Source organism: Triticum urartu, chromosome 3A, assembly GCF_056163025.1.
Source record: "Triticum urartu cultivar PI428250 chromosome 3A, HENAU_Tu73, whole genome shotgun sequence".
NCBI lineage: Eukaryota > Viridiplantae > Streptophyta > Magnoliopsida > Poales > Poaceae > Triticum > Triticum urartu.
Genome location: NC_141875.1, coordinates 157,746,088 through 157,759,175, shown reverse-complemented (window position 1 = coordinate 157,759,175; position 13,088 = coordinate 157,746,088).

The following is a 13,088-nucleotide window of genomic DNA, read 5'->3' as shown; positions in this document are numbered from 1 at the left end:
AATGTTCATATTATTACAGACTGTTCTGTTTTACACAGATTCTGTTTTTGATGCATAGTTTGCTTGTTTTGATGAAACTATCGATTTATATCAGTTGATTAAGCCATGGAAAAGTTATATTACAGTAGATACAATGCAAAAACAAAATATGAATTGGTTTGCAACAGTACTTAGAGTAGTGATTATCTTTATTATACTAACGGATCTTACCGAGCTTTCTGTTGAGTTTTGTGTGGATGAAGTGTTCGAAGATCGAGGAGGTCTCGATGTGAGAAGAAGTAAGAGAGATGAGAGATCAAGCTTGGGGATGCCCGAGGCACCCCAAGTAAATATTCAAGGAGACTCAAGAGTCCAAGCTTGGGGATGCCCTGGAAGGCTTCCCATCTTTCTTCAACAAGTATCGGTATGTTTTCGGATTCGTTTCATTCATGCGATATGTGCAATCTTGGAGTGTCTTTTGCATTTAGTTTTCACTTTTATTTTATGCACCATGCTGGTATGAGATAGTCCTTGGTTGATTTATAGAATTCTCATTGCACTTCACTTATATCTTTTCAGTATGGCTTTATAGAATGCTTCATGTGCTTCGCTTATATCATTTGATGTTTGGATTGCCTGTTTCTCTTCACATAGAAAACTGCCATTTGTAGAATGCTCTTTTGCTTCACTTATATTTGTTAGAGCATGGGCATATCTTTTGTAGGAAGAATTAAACTCTCTTGCTTCACTTATATCTACTTAGAGAGATGACAGGAATTGGTCATTCACATGGTTAGTCATAAAATCCTACATAAAACTTGTAGATCATTGAATATGATATGTTTGATTCCTTGCAATAGTTTTGTGATATAAACATGGTGATATTAGAGTCATGCTAGTGGGTAGTTGTGGATTGTAGAAATACTTGTGTTGAAGTTGGTGATTCCCGTAGCATGCACGTATGGTGAACTGTTATGTGATGAAGTCGGAGCATGATTTATTTATTGATTGTCTTCCTTATGAGTGGCGGTCGGGGACGAGCGATGGTCTTTTCCTACCAATCTACCCCCCTAGGAGCATGCGCATAGTACTTTGTTTCGATGACTAATAGATTTTTGCAATAAGTATGTGAGTTCTTTATGACTAATGTTGAGCCCATGGATTATACGCACTCTCACCCTTCCATCATTGCTAGCCTCTTCGGTACCGTGCATTTCCCTTTCTCACCTCGAGAGTTGGTGCAAACTTCACCGGTGCATCCAAACCCCGTGATACGATACACTCTATCCCACATAAGACTCCTTATATCTTCCTCAAAACAACCACCATACCTACCTATCATGGCATTTCCATAGCCATTCCGAAATATATTGCCATGCAACTTCCATCATCATATGCATGACTTGAGCATTCATTGTCATATTGCTTTGCATGATCGTAAGATAGCTAGCATGATGTTTTCATGCCTTGTCTGTTTTTTAATGTCATTGCTACGCTAGATCATTGCACATCTCGGTACACCGCAGGAGGCATTCATATAGAGTCATATTTTGTTCCAGTATCGAGTTGTAATATTGAGTTGAAAGTAAATAAAAGTGTGATGATCATCATTATTAGAGCATTGTCCCATGTGAGGAAAGGATGATGGAAGCTATGATTCCCTCACAAGTTGGGATGAGTCTTCGGACTTTACCAAAAAAATAAAGGAGGCCAAAGAAGCCCACAAAAAATATAAAAGAGGCCAAAGAAGCCCACCAACAAAGAGAAAAAAAGAAAAAAATTAAAAAATGAGAGAAAAGAGAGAAGGGACAATGCTACTATCCTTTTACCACACTTGTGTTTCAAAATAGCACCATGTTCTTCATATAGAGAGTCTCTTGAGTTATCACTTTCATATACTAGTGGGAATTTTCATTATAGAACTTGGCTTGTATATTCCGATGATGGGCTTCCTCAAATGCCCGAGGTCTTCATGAGCAAGCAAGTTGGATGCACACCCACTTAGTTTCAAGTTTGAGCTTTCATACACTTATAGCTCTTAGTGCATCTGTTGCATGGCAATCCCTACTCCTCACATTGACATCAATTGATGGGCATCTCCATAGCCCATTGATTAGCCGTGTCGATGTGAGACTTTCTCCCTTTTGTCTTCTCCACACAACCTCCACCATCATATTCTATTCCACCTATAGTGCTAAATCCATGGCTCGCGCTCATGTATTGTGTGAAAGTTGAAAAGGTTTGAGAACACCAAAAGTATGAAACAATTGCTTGTCTTGTCATCGGGGTTGTGCATGATTTGAATATCTTGTGTGGTGAAGATGGAGCATAGCCAGACTATATGATTTTGTAGGGATAACTTTCTTTGGCCATGTTATTTCTTTGGCTAGTTGGGGTTTCAGCACGAGCACATAGGGATCGAAGATGATCCAAGTAATAAGCTTTAGTAGTGTGATAGATTTTGAGTGGTTCTTCAACCATTGGTTTAGTAGGTACAACTATTTTTTTTGGTATTTTGCGTTTCCTACCCATAACTAAAGATAGAAAACAATTAAGAACAACAAATAAAAATTACTTAGTGATAAAGCAAACAAGCACATATGAGAATATTCACCCCACGCTATTGCTCCCCGGCAACGGCGCCAGAAAAAGGTCTTGATAACCCACAAGTATAGGGGATCGCAACAGTTTTCGATAAGTAAGAGTGTCGAACCCAATGAGGAGCTAAAGGCAGAACAAATATTCCCTCAAGTTCTATCGACCACCGATACAACTCTACGCACGCTTGACGTTCGCTTTACCTAGAACAAGTATGAAACTAGAAGTACTTTGTAGGTGTTGTTGGATAGGTTTGCAAGATAATAAAGATTACGTAAATAAAAATTAGGGGCTGTTTAGGTAAACACACGACTAAGTTATTTTTAGTAAAGAGCTTTTTGTTACGAGAAAGTTATTTGTCCCTAGGCCATCGATAACTAGACCGCTAATAATTATTGCAATTTTATTTGAGGGAGAGCCATAAGCTAACATACTTTCTCTACTTGGATCATATGCACTTATGATTGGAACTCTAGCAAGCATCCGCAACTACTAAAGATCATTAAGTTAAACCCAACCATAGCATTAACGCATCAAGTCCCCTTTATCCCATACGCAACAACCCCCTTACTCGGGTTTGTATTTCAGCCACTCACGCAACCCACAATAAGCGAATCATGAACGTATTGCAACACCCTACAGCGGGGATCCCTCATGCTTGCGCGACATGGAGAGCACCATAGGACAGCACCAATAATAAAACATGCAACTCAAACCAATCTTGATCATCAAATAGCCCATAGGACAAAACTAATCTACTCAAACATCATAGGATAGCCATACATCATTGGGAAATAATATATAGCGTTGAGCACCATGTTTAAGTAGAGATTACAACAGGTAAGAGAGAGGTTACACCATTGTATAGAGGGGGGAAGTGTAACGCCCCAAGACCGTTGTGCCAGGTGTCCTCCAGTTTTTCGCTGTTGTTTGCCTTGTCATTTGCTTGCGTGGCGCATCTTATCATGTCATCATGGGCATTGCATCATCATGTTTTCAAAAACTTGCATCCGTCCCGATCTCCTCGTTCCTTCCGTTGTTCGTTCTGAGCCCAGACACACTTGCACGTGTCCGCGGCATGTCCGAAATAGTATTTTATAAGTGGCCGGAAAATATTCTCGGAATGGGATGAAAGTTGGCGTGTGGTCTTATTATAGTGTAGATAGACCGCATGTCAAGTTTCATCGCATTCGGAGTTCGTTTGACGCCCCAACGATTAACTATAGCGACAATATAGCCGGTCTAACGTCGGACGTTTTCGGTCTCTGGAAACAGTCGCCGGGCCTCCCTCTCTTCTCTTCTCTTAGCTCGAGACCGTCTACACAGCCCACTACCTACCGCCAGGTTCAACCTAACCTCTCTCGTCAGCCCGCGGCCCTCCTCGCGCGCGCATCCGAAAATTGTCCCGGACCCGACCCAGGCTGTCGCTACCGTTTTGTCCGGATCATCCCCAAACATCTGCAAGACGTCATCGTTTTCTTATTTGGACTCCCTAGCTATTTATTCGCGATCGTCCGATTGTGATCGGAGGGACGAGATAGCCTCTTTCCTAATCCTTTGTAATATAAATAGTGGGCAACCCTAGAAATTAGGGATCTTGTCCCACCCATTCCGTGTCCACCGCCGCCACTATCTTCTTGGGGATCCGCGCTGCCCAATCTCCAGTCGCCACCCACACTCCCTTGAATCCTCCATCGAGCCAACCCCGGCTCCTCTGAGATCCATCCAGCCGCCCGACCCTCGTCGGAGATGAGTCCCGACAGCCCTGCTCCTTTCCCCTCTTGCTTCTCTTTCTCTCTCGTCTCACATCTCCTCTCTCTCTCACGAACCTTTTCTTCGATCCATCGCCATCAAGTGCCACAGGAGCTCAACCGCAAGTCCCAAGCCGCACGTCTCCACCAGGGATCCGCCGGACGTGGCCTCTGCCCTAGGACCCGTGCCCGTGCCTCAGATCAGCCGCGTCGCCCTGGGTCCCCGTCAGCGTCGGCCCTCTTGTTCCTGCACCGGACAGAGGAGCTCGACCCCTTCTTCCCGCTACGTTCTCTGCTTCTGCCCTCGAGCCCGCAAGGGAGACGAGCACCCTTGCACCCCGTCGCCTGCAGGGACTGCAGCCATGGCGGCATCACGCCGGAGTCCTTCTCCTCGCTGCTGCCTCCCTGCAAGCACCGCCGCATCGCTTCCATGCTACCTCTTCGCGCTCATGGTGCCCGGAGCTCGTCCGGCCCCTGCCACCACGGATCCGGTGAGACCCTCCTCGAATACTGCGCCTGTGCCATGGATCTGCCAACCCTGCCGCCTCCGGCGACGCCCTTTCGTTCCCCGCTGTTCCTCGTGTCGTCTCCATCCCGCGCGAGCCAGCGTCGCATGCTCCAGCGCCGCTGCTCCTCTGTCTTTCCTGTCGAACAGAGGAGACGCGCCCGTAACCTCCCCGCCTCGTGCGTCTGGGTCAGCCAGCGCCAAGCCAGGCCCAATGCGCCAGATCCGGCCCGCCTGGCCTCCCCCTCTTCAGTTGGGCCTTGGCCCTTGGTGAGTACCCAGCTGCCCCCTGTTACAGCCCATTGCCTTTTTTTCTACCCTGCGATTTTAGGAATTATGCAGTAGTTTGGCAGTTTTGCAGATAACCCCCTAAGCTCCATGCATATCGTAACTCTCAAACCGTGCATCGCATGTAAATGTTTTATATATGAAACTTGACTAGAATTTCATCTAGTTTCATAATTTGCAACTTTCATCCATGTTTAAAATGTTGTTTGGTTAAATTTGTTCATATGCCATGATAAAATGATTTAATTCATAACTATTCAACCGTAGCTCCAAATTTAATAATCTTTATATGTAAATGGGGTAGAAAAATGCCTAGTTTAACATGGTGGCATCACTTTGCATGTTTAACAACTCTAAAATTGTGTTTAGGCAGAACAGTACCAAACCAATATATGCATATGAGGATTTTCCGGAGTTGTTCGTTGTTTCCGGCCTCAGTTAAACTTGACTAGATATGTAGTTTTACTTTGCTTCACCCTCTTGCCATGTTTAACAACATTTAATATTGTTGGGTACATAAATGAGATCGAACTAAATAACTTGAATGTGGTGTTTCGCCAATATGCAACGGAGTTGCATGTTGAGCTCCACTTAAGTTGTAGGATTGTTTGTGCATTTTGCCATGCCATGCTTCATTAAACCGGACATGCAGCATACTTGATTGTGCATCATGCCATGTTATGTGATGGTTGTTTACTATGTTGTTTGCTTCTTTCCGGTGTTGCTTCTTCGGGTTGGTTCCGATAACGTTGCGTTTGTGAGGATCCATTCAACTACGTCCGTTTGTCTTCTTCATGGACTCGTTCTTCTTCCTTGTGGGATTTCAGGCAAGATGACCATACCCTATGCTGCGACAACAACGTCCGTTTGTGAGGATCTTTGCTTGCTAGATGCTCGCTCTTTTGCTATGCCTATGCTGCGATACCTACCACTTGCTTATCATGCCTCCCATATTGTTAAACCAAGCCTCTAACCACCTTGTCCTAGCAAACCGTTGTTTGACTATGTTACCGCTTTTGCTCAGCCCCTCTTATAGCGTTGTTAGTTGCAGGTGAAGATTGGAGCTTGTTCCATGTTTGGAACATGGTTATCTTGTTGGGATATCACAATATCTCTTATTTAATTAATGCATCTATATACTTGGTAAAGGGTGGAAGGCTCGGCCTTATGCCTGGTGTTTTGCTCCACTCTTGCCGCCCTAGTTTCCGTCATATCGGTGTTATGTTCCCGGATTTTGTGTTCCTTATGCGGTTGGGTTATAATGGGAACCCCTTGAAAGTTTGCCTTGAATAAAACACCTACAGCAATGCCCAACATTGGTTTTACCATTCGCCACCTAGCCTCTTTTTCCCTTGGGTTTCGCGGACTCAAGGGTCATCTTTATTTTAACCCCCCCCCCCACCCCCCGGGCCAGTGCTCCTCTGAGTGTTGGTCCGAATGAGCTGCCTGCGGGGCCACCTCGGGGAAACTTGAGGGTTAGTTTTACTCGTAGCTAGTCTCATCTGAGTGTGCCCTGAGAACGAGATATGTGCAGCTCCTATCGGGATTTGTCGGCACATTCGGGCGGTGTTGCTGGACTTGTTTTACCATTGTCGAGGATATCTTGTAACCAGGATTCCGAGCCTGATCGGGTCTTCCCGCTAGAAGGAATATCCTTCGTTGACCGTGAGAGCTTGTGATGGGCTAAGTTGGGACACCCATGTAGGGATTTTAACTTTCAAAAGCCGTGCCCGCGGTTATGGGCAGATGGGAATTTGTTAATGTCCGGTTGTAGAAAACCTGAAGTTGATCTTAATTAAAATACACCAACCGCGTGTGTAACCGTGATGGTCTCTTCTCGGCGAAGTCCGGGAAGTGAACACAGTGTTGGAGTTATGTTTGACGTAGGTTGTTATAGGATCACTTCTTGATCATATTTTCTCGAACATGCTTTGCCTTTTCTTCTCGCTCTCATTTGCGTAAGGTAGCCACCATATATGCTAGTCGCTTGCTGCAGCTCCACCTCATACCTTTTACCCTTCCCATAAGCTTAAATAGTCTTGGTCGCGAGGGTGTGAGATTGCTGAGTCCCAGTGACTCACAGATACTTCCAAAACCATCTTACAGGTGCCGATGATATCGTGCAGATGATGCAACCAAGCTCAAGGAGGAGCTCGATGAAGGTCTTATCCTTTGTGTTGTTTGGTTCTAGTTGATCAGTAGTGGAGCCCAGTTGGGGTCGATTGGGGATCTGTGTAGCATTTGGGGTAGTCTTCTTTTATTTTGGTTTCGTAGTCAGACCTTGATTGTATCTGGTTGATGTAATGCTTTATTCATGTAATTGTGTGAAGTGGCGATTGTAAGCCAACTATGTATCTCCTTCCCTTTATGTATTACATGGGTTGTGTGAAGATTACCTCACTTGCGACATTGCTTTCAATGCAGTTATGCCTCTAAGTCGTGCTTCGACACGTGGGAGATATAGCCGCATCGAGGGCGTTACAAGTTGGTAATTAGAGCCTTCCCCGACCTTAGGAGCCCCCTGCTTGATAGAATCGCTGGCGTTATTGAGTCTAGAAATGTCTTGAGTCATTTAGGAATTATATATATCGGAGAGTTAGGACTTCTTTTTACTCCTCAGTCCCTTCGTCGCTCTGGTGAGGCATCCTGACGTAGAGTTTTGACTCTTCTCTTCTCAAATTTCACAAAAAAAATAGGATCACGCGGGTATCTTGGAATTGTTCCGATGGTTTTGTGATGAGAACATTGTTCTTGGTGCCTCCTGACATTTAGGGGTTGTGGCAGTGTCCCGGGGAGTTGAGCTCCGAGGTGTTGTCGTCACAATTTTATCATTGCAGTTCTGGAATACCTGAGTTTAGTCTCGCCGACATCGAAAATCTCTTTTATGCAGTTGTTGGTGAGATAACCTGGACGCCACCCAGTACTGGGGCGGGAGTTCGAGAGTATTGCCATAACTCGTATAACGAATGCTTTTCGAAGGTTGAGATAGACGATTTCCGAAGGTTTCTTGGTTATGTGTTGAAGGATGGATACAGCTGGATGTAGGATTTGCTAGTTTTGGGTGAGATATTATGCTTCCCCTGTATCCCCAACACCTGATTGCATAACCGGGAAATTTCAGGAGTTTATAAGTGGGAATTCAAGTAGCTCCTAGGATATCTTTCCGACAGATGTATGATATGAAATTGGGGTTCGACGTCTAGTGGTCCGCCTATTCACGGTTGGCTTTACAGTGGTCTCGTTGTGTCTTAAAGAGTCCTTGGCTATGCCGACTCGGGGACGCTTCGTATGTCATCTGCACTGCCTTGTACACGATGGTGCTGTACGATCGAGCCCGTGTAGGCCCCACCACAAAAAACTTCGGACGAAATCTCTATCATATGTTTGTTCCGGCTTATTCTGCAAGCCAGTCCTTTGTTTTGTTTTGAGTTGTGGTATTCGAGTTGCTTCGAAGTCAAATGTTGATTCCATCCCATGTCTAAGTGGTGTTCTCATACTCCGATGTGAACACTAATCCTTCTTGATCTTCGAGTTTGCCATCTCAAGTTCTTCTGAACCGGTGTGTCGCTCTTCTAATGGATCCGATCATTTCAACTTCAGCAAGAGCAATTATCATTTCTTCTCAACGGTGTTCATTTCATTCATCCCAAATTGTCTTTGTTTTCCCACCCTCCCACCCTTTTTCTTCAAGGACTTAGATTCCTTAATCAAGTATCTTTTTATTCATGTGAAGTCTCTCCATTTTTTCCGTCAATGTTGTTATCCGGTTATTCTCAGGAAGTTACTAACGAAACTTCGAGTTTATTATTCTTTGTTCTATTTCTTCTCCGGTGGTTTCAAGTCAAGCTTTGTTGATCATACCCTTTCCTCATTTCAATGCTTTCTCATGCCGGTGCAATTCTTAATCATTCCCCGCTTGCTATTCATTTGTTCTGGAGTGCTCAAGATATCTCGAAGATTCGTGTTACCACTCTGCTTTCGTTCAACATTCAAGCCATTTTATTTAACCGGTGCAATCTCTCTTTTCAAGCAATCGTTCCAAAGGTGTTTATTCTCAGTGGGCCCTAACCCACAAGTCTTTTCTAGGATCTTACCTGACTCTTCTTATTCTCCTGGAGCTATCCTCAAATTTCTTTTCAAAGTTTGACGTAAGAATGATTTATCATCAGTCAAATGCCTTTCTCCAAGATCGGTTAAATTCTTTTCATCGTTGGCTCAATCTCTTCGCTTTTGATTCTTCCGGAGTGCCTAAATAATTCATGGTGGTGTTTCTCGTCGTCATTCTCAGATTTGAACACCGAAGAAGAGTTTTACATCCATATCTTATTCGTTCTCTTAGAGATTCGTGGCTCTAGTTCGAGACCATCGTCTCATAATTGTTTTCGATTGTCAGAATTCTTTTCACCCACCCGGAGCATTTCATGAGCTGTTTCCATTTCTTTCCTCCGAAGGTCATCTTTTCAAATATTATTCATTCCGGCTGTCAGCTATCATTCTCCAAATCTTACCGGTGCATCATTCAAGTATTCTCTTATCAGCTCGTGATCTCTTCGTTCTCATGTATCTAAATTCTCTCAAGCATCTTTGTTTATTTACTAGTCCTTTCTGGTGTTTCTTCATGTTTTATTCGTTCATTTTCAATTCTTACGGTGGTTTGCTCAAGATTCTATTCCATGGTTATCATATTAATTCATTCGTTGTTTCAATCCTACCGGTAGTTCGTTGAAGATCTTTTCAAATTTAAGCTATACCTCTCTTTAATCTTTTCCACGAGAATAAGTAGTATGCCAAACACGTTGATTGTCATCAATTTAAATTGGTGAAGGATAAGCATAATGTAATTCTTATTATTGTTTCATCCAAGCGATTAATTCCTTATTCCGGAGTGTCATCAAATTCTTAGTTTCTATTGTTTCATCTTTTCTTTTCTCGGAGTTCCAAGTTTTCTCGGTTATATCATCGTGAAAATCCATATATTCATTACAAGTCTTCGCCGTGTGTTTTCAACTTCTCTTTCATTTCGATTGATCATTCTTTTGTTACCGGAGTTCATGGAGGTTCTACACGATGGTTCAACAAAGATTTAATTCCTTTTCGAAGTGTTCATTGATATTCTTTTCACAGGAGTTCAAGCATTCTTCATCTTGCAATCCGGAGTGCAATTCTTTATACCATACCATTGGAGGTGGTATTATGTCATTCTTGATAATTTGAGTTCATGTTCCATGATTCATAGGTTGTTAAGAATGAGATATTTTAAATCCATCAATCTCGTCATTGGAGTTATCTTGGGTTATATTTCACCTAAAGCCTTCCCTAAGGATTGTTGCTAATTATGGTGCTTATAAATGACCCGAGTTCTTCACTTATCCTCCCGGTGATATAAGCTTCTCGTCTCTTTGTTCATATCAATCCAATTCTTTATCCCGTGAGTGGCAGGTTGTCACCTCATTTTTGAGATGTTTTCCATTAGCCCACTTCAAGCTTATGCTTTCGTTGTTGGTTTTCGAACAACTCCGTTTTAACCTTCCTCGAAGGGTGCTCTCTAAGCTCATTTGTGGCAGAAGTTGGCCTTTTCTTCTACATTCTTTTATTCCAATGATCTATCTTCTATTATTTCTTCCGGAAGCATTGTGATGTTTCACTCTTCGACCCATCATTGCATTTTGTCAAAGATCATGTTCTTTCCTTTTGCTTATCCATTCAACTGGAGTGTCGTGTTTTCATTCAAGTTCTCTCATCTCATCAAGTTTTTTTCCCTCTCTTTTCAACCGGGGTGCCGTCTGAAATCTTTCTTACCCCTTGTACCATTCTTTCAATAGTTCCGGAGGGAGTATGTTTGATCTCATCAAGTATCCTCTCATCTTGTCAAGTTCATGTTCATTTCCTTCCAATTTCAGTCGGAGTGCTGCCCTAATTATATCATTCGTATTCCTTCTCTATTTTGTTTTGACCGGAGTGGCTTCAATGTCTATCTTGTCACTTAAGCTCGCCTTTTTCGTCGTATTTCTGGTTCCTTGTTCCTCTTTTCTAACGGAGTGTTTTCTACTTCGTTCATCTCCATTGTATTCTTTTCCCGAAATGGCTTAACCTTTTCAAGGTTCTTTGGTTTCACTCGTTTGTCAAAGAAGCAACTTAGTTTTTTTTACCGCTTATCTTCTCTTCCGTTGTCCCTCCGGTGCCATTCTAGATCTCGGGACGAGATCCTCTCGTAGTGGTGGAGTGTTGTAACGCCCCAAGACCGTTGTGCCAGGTGTCCTCCAGTTTTTTGCTGTTGTTTGCCTTGTCATTTGCTTGCGTGGCGCATCTTATCATGTCATCATGTGCATTGCATCATCATCTTTTCAAAAACTTGCATTCATCCCGGTCTCCTCGTTCCTTCCGTTGTCCGTTCTGAGCCCAGAAACACTTGCACGCGTCCACGGCATGTCCGAAATAGTATTTTATAAGTGACCGGAAAATGTTCTCGTAATGGGATGAAAGTTGGCGTGTGGTCTTATTATAGTGTAGATAGACTGCATGTCAAGTTTCATCGCATTCGGAGTTCGTTTGACGCCCCAACGATTAACAATAGCGACAATATAGCCGGTCTAACGTCGGACGTTTTCGGTCTCCGGAAACAGTCGCCAGGCCTCCCTCTCTTCTCATCTCTCAGCTCGAGACCATCTACATAGCCCACTACCTACCGCCAGGTTCAACCTAACCTCTCTCGTCAGCACACGGCCCTCCTCGCGCGCGCATCCGAAAATTGTCCCGGACCCGACCCGGGCTGTCGCTACCGTTGTGTCCGGATCATCCCCAAACATCTGCAAAACGTCATCGTTTTCTTATTTGGACTCCCTAGCTATTTTATTCGCGATCGTCCGATTGTGATCAGATGGACGAGATAGCCTCTTTCCTAATCCTTTGTAATATAAATAGTGGGCAACCCTAGAAATTAAGGATCTTGTCCCACCGATTCCGTGTCCACCGCCGCCACTATCTTCTTGGGGGTCCGCACTGCCCAATCTCCAGCTGCCACCCACACTCCCTCGAATCCTCCATCAACCCAACCCCGGCTCCTCTGAGATCCATCCAGCCGCCCGACCCTCGCCGGAGATGAGTCCCGACAGCCCTGCTCCTTTCCCCTCTTGCTTCTCTTTCTCTCTCATCTCACATCTCCTCTCTCTCTCAGGAACCTTTTCTTCGATCCATCGCCATGAAGTGCCACAGGAGCTCCACCGCAAGTCCCAAGCCGCGCGTCGCCACCAGGGATCCACCGGACGTGGCCTCTACCCTAGGACCCGTGCCCGTGCCTTGGATCAGCCGCGTCGCCCTGGGTCCCCATCAGCGTCGGCCCTCTTGTTCCTGCGCCAGACAGAGGAGCTCGACCCCTTCTTCCCGCTACGTTCTCTGCTTCTTCCTCGAGCCCGCAAGGGAGACGAGCACCCCTGCACCCCGCCGCCTGCAGGGACTGCAGCCATGTCGGCCTCTCGCCAGAGTCCTTCTCCTCGCCGCTGCCTCCCTGCAAGCAACACCGCATCGCTTCCCTGCTTCCTCTTCGCGCTCATGGCGACCGGAGCTCGTCCGGCCCCTGCCATCGCGGATCCGACGAGACCCTCCTCGAATACTGTGCCTGTGCACTGGATCCGCCAACCCTGCCACCTCCGGCGACGCCCTTTCGTTCCCCGTTGTTCATCGTGTCGTCTGCATCCCGCGCGAGCCAGCATCGCGTGCTCCAGCACCGCTGCTCCTCTGTCTTTCCTGTCGAACAGAGGAGACGCGCGCGTAACCTCCCCGCCTCGTGCGTCTTGGTCAGCCAGAGCCAAGCCAGGCCCAATGCACCAGATCCGGCCCGCCTGGCCTCCCCCTCTTCAGCTGGGCCTTGGCCCTTGGTGAGTACCCAGCCGCCCCCTGTTACAGCCCATTGCCTTTTTTTCTACCCTGCAATTTTAGGAATTATGCAGTAGTTTGGCAGTTTTGCAGAT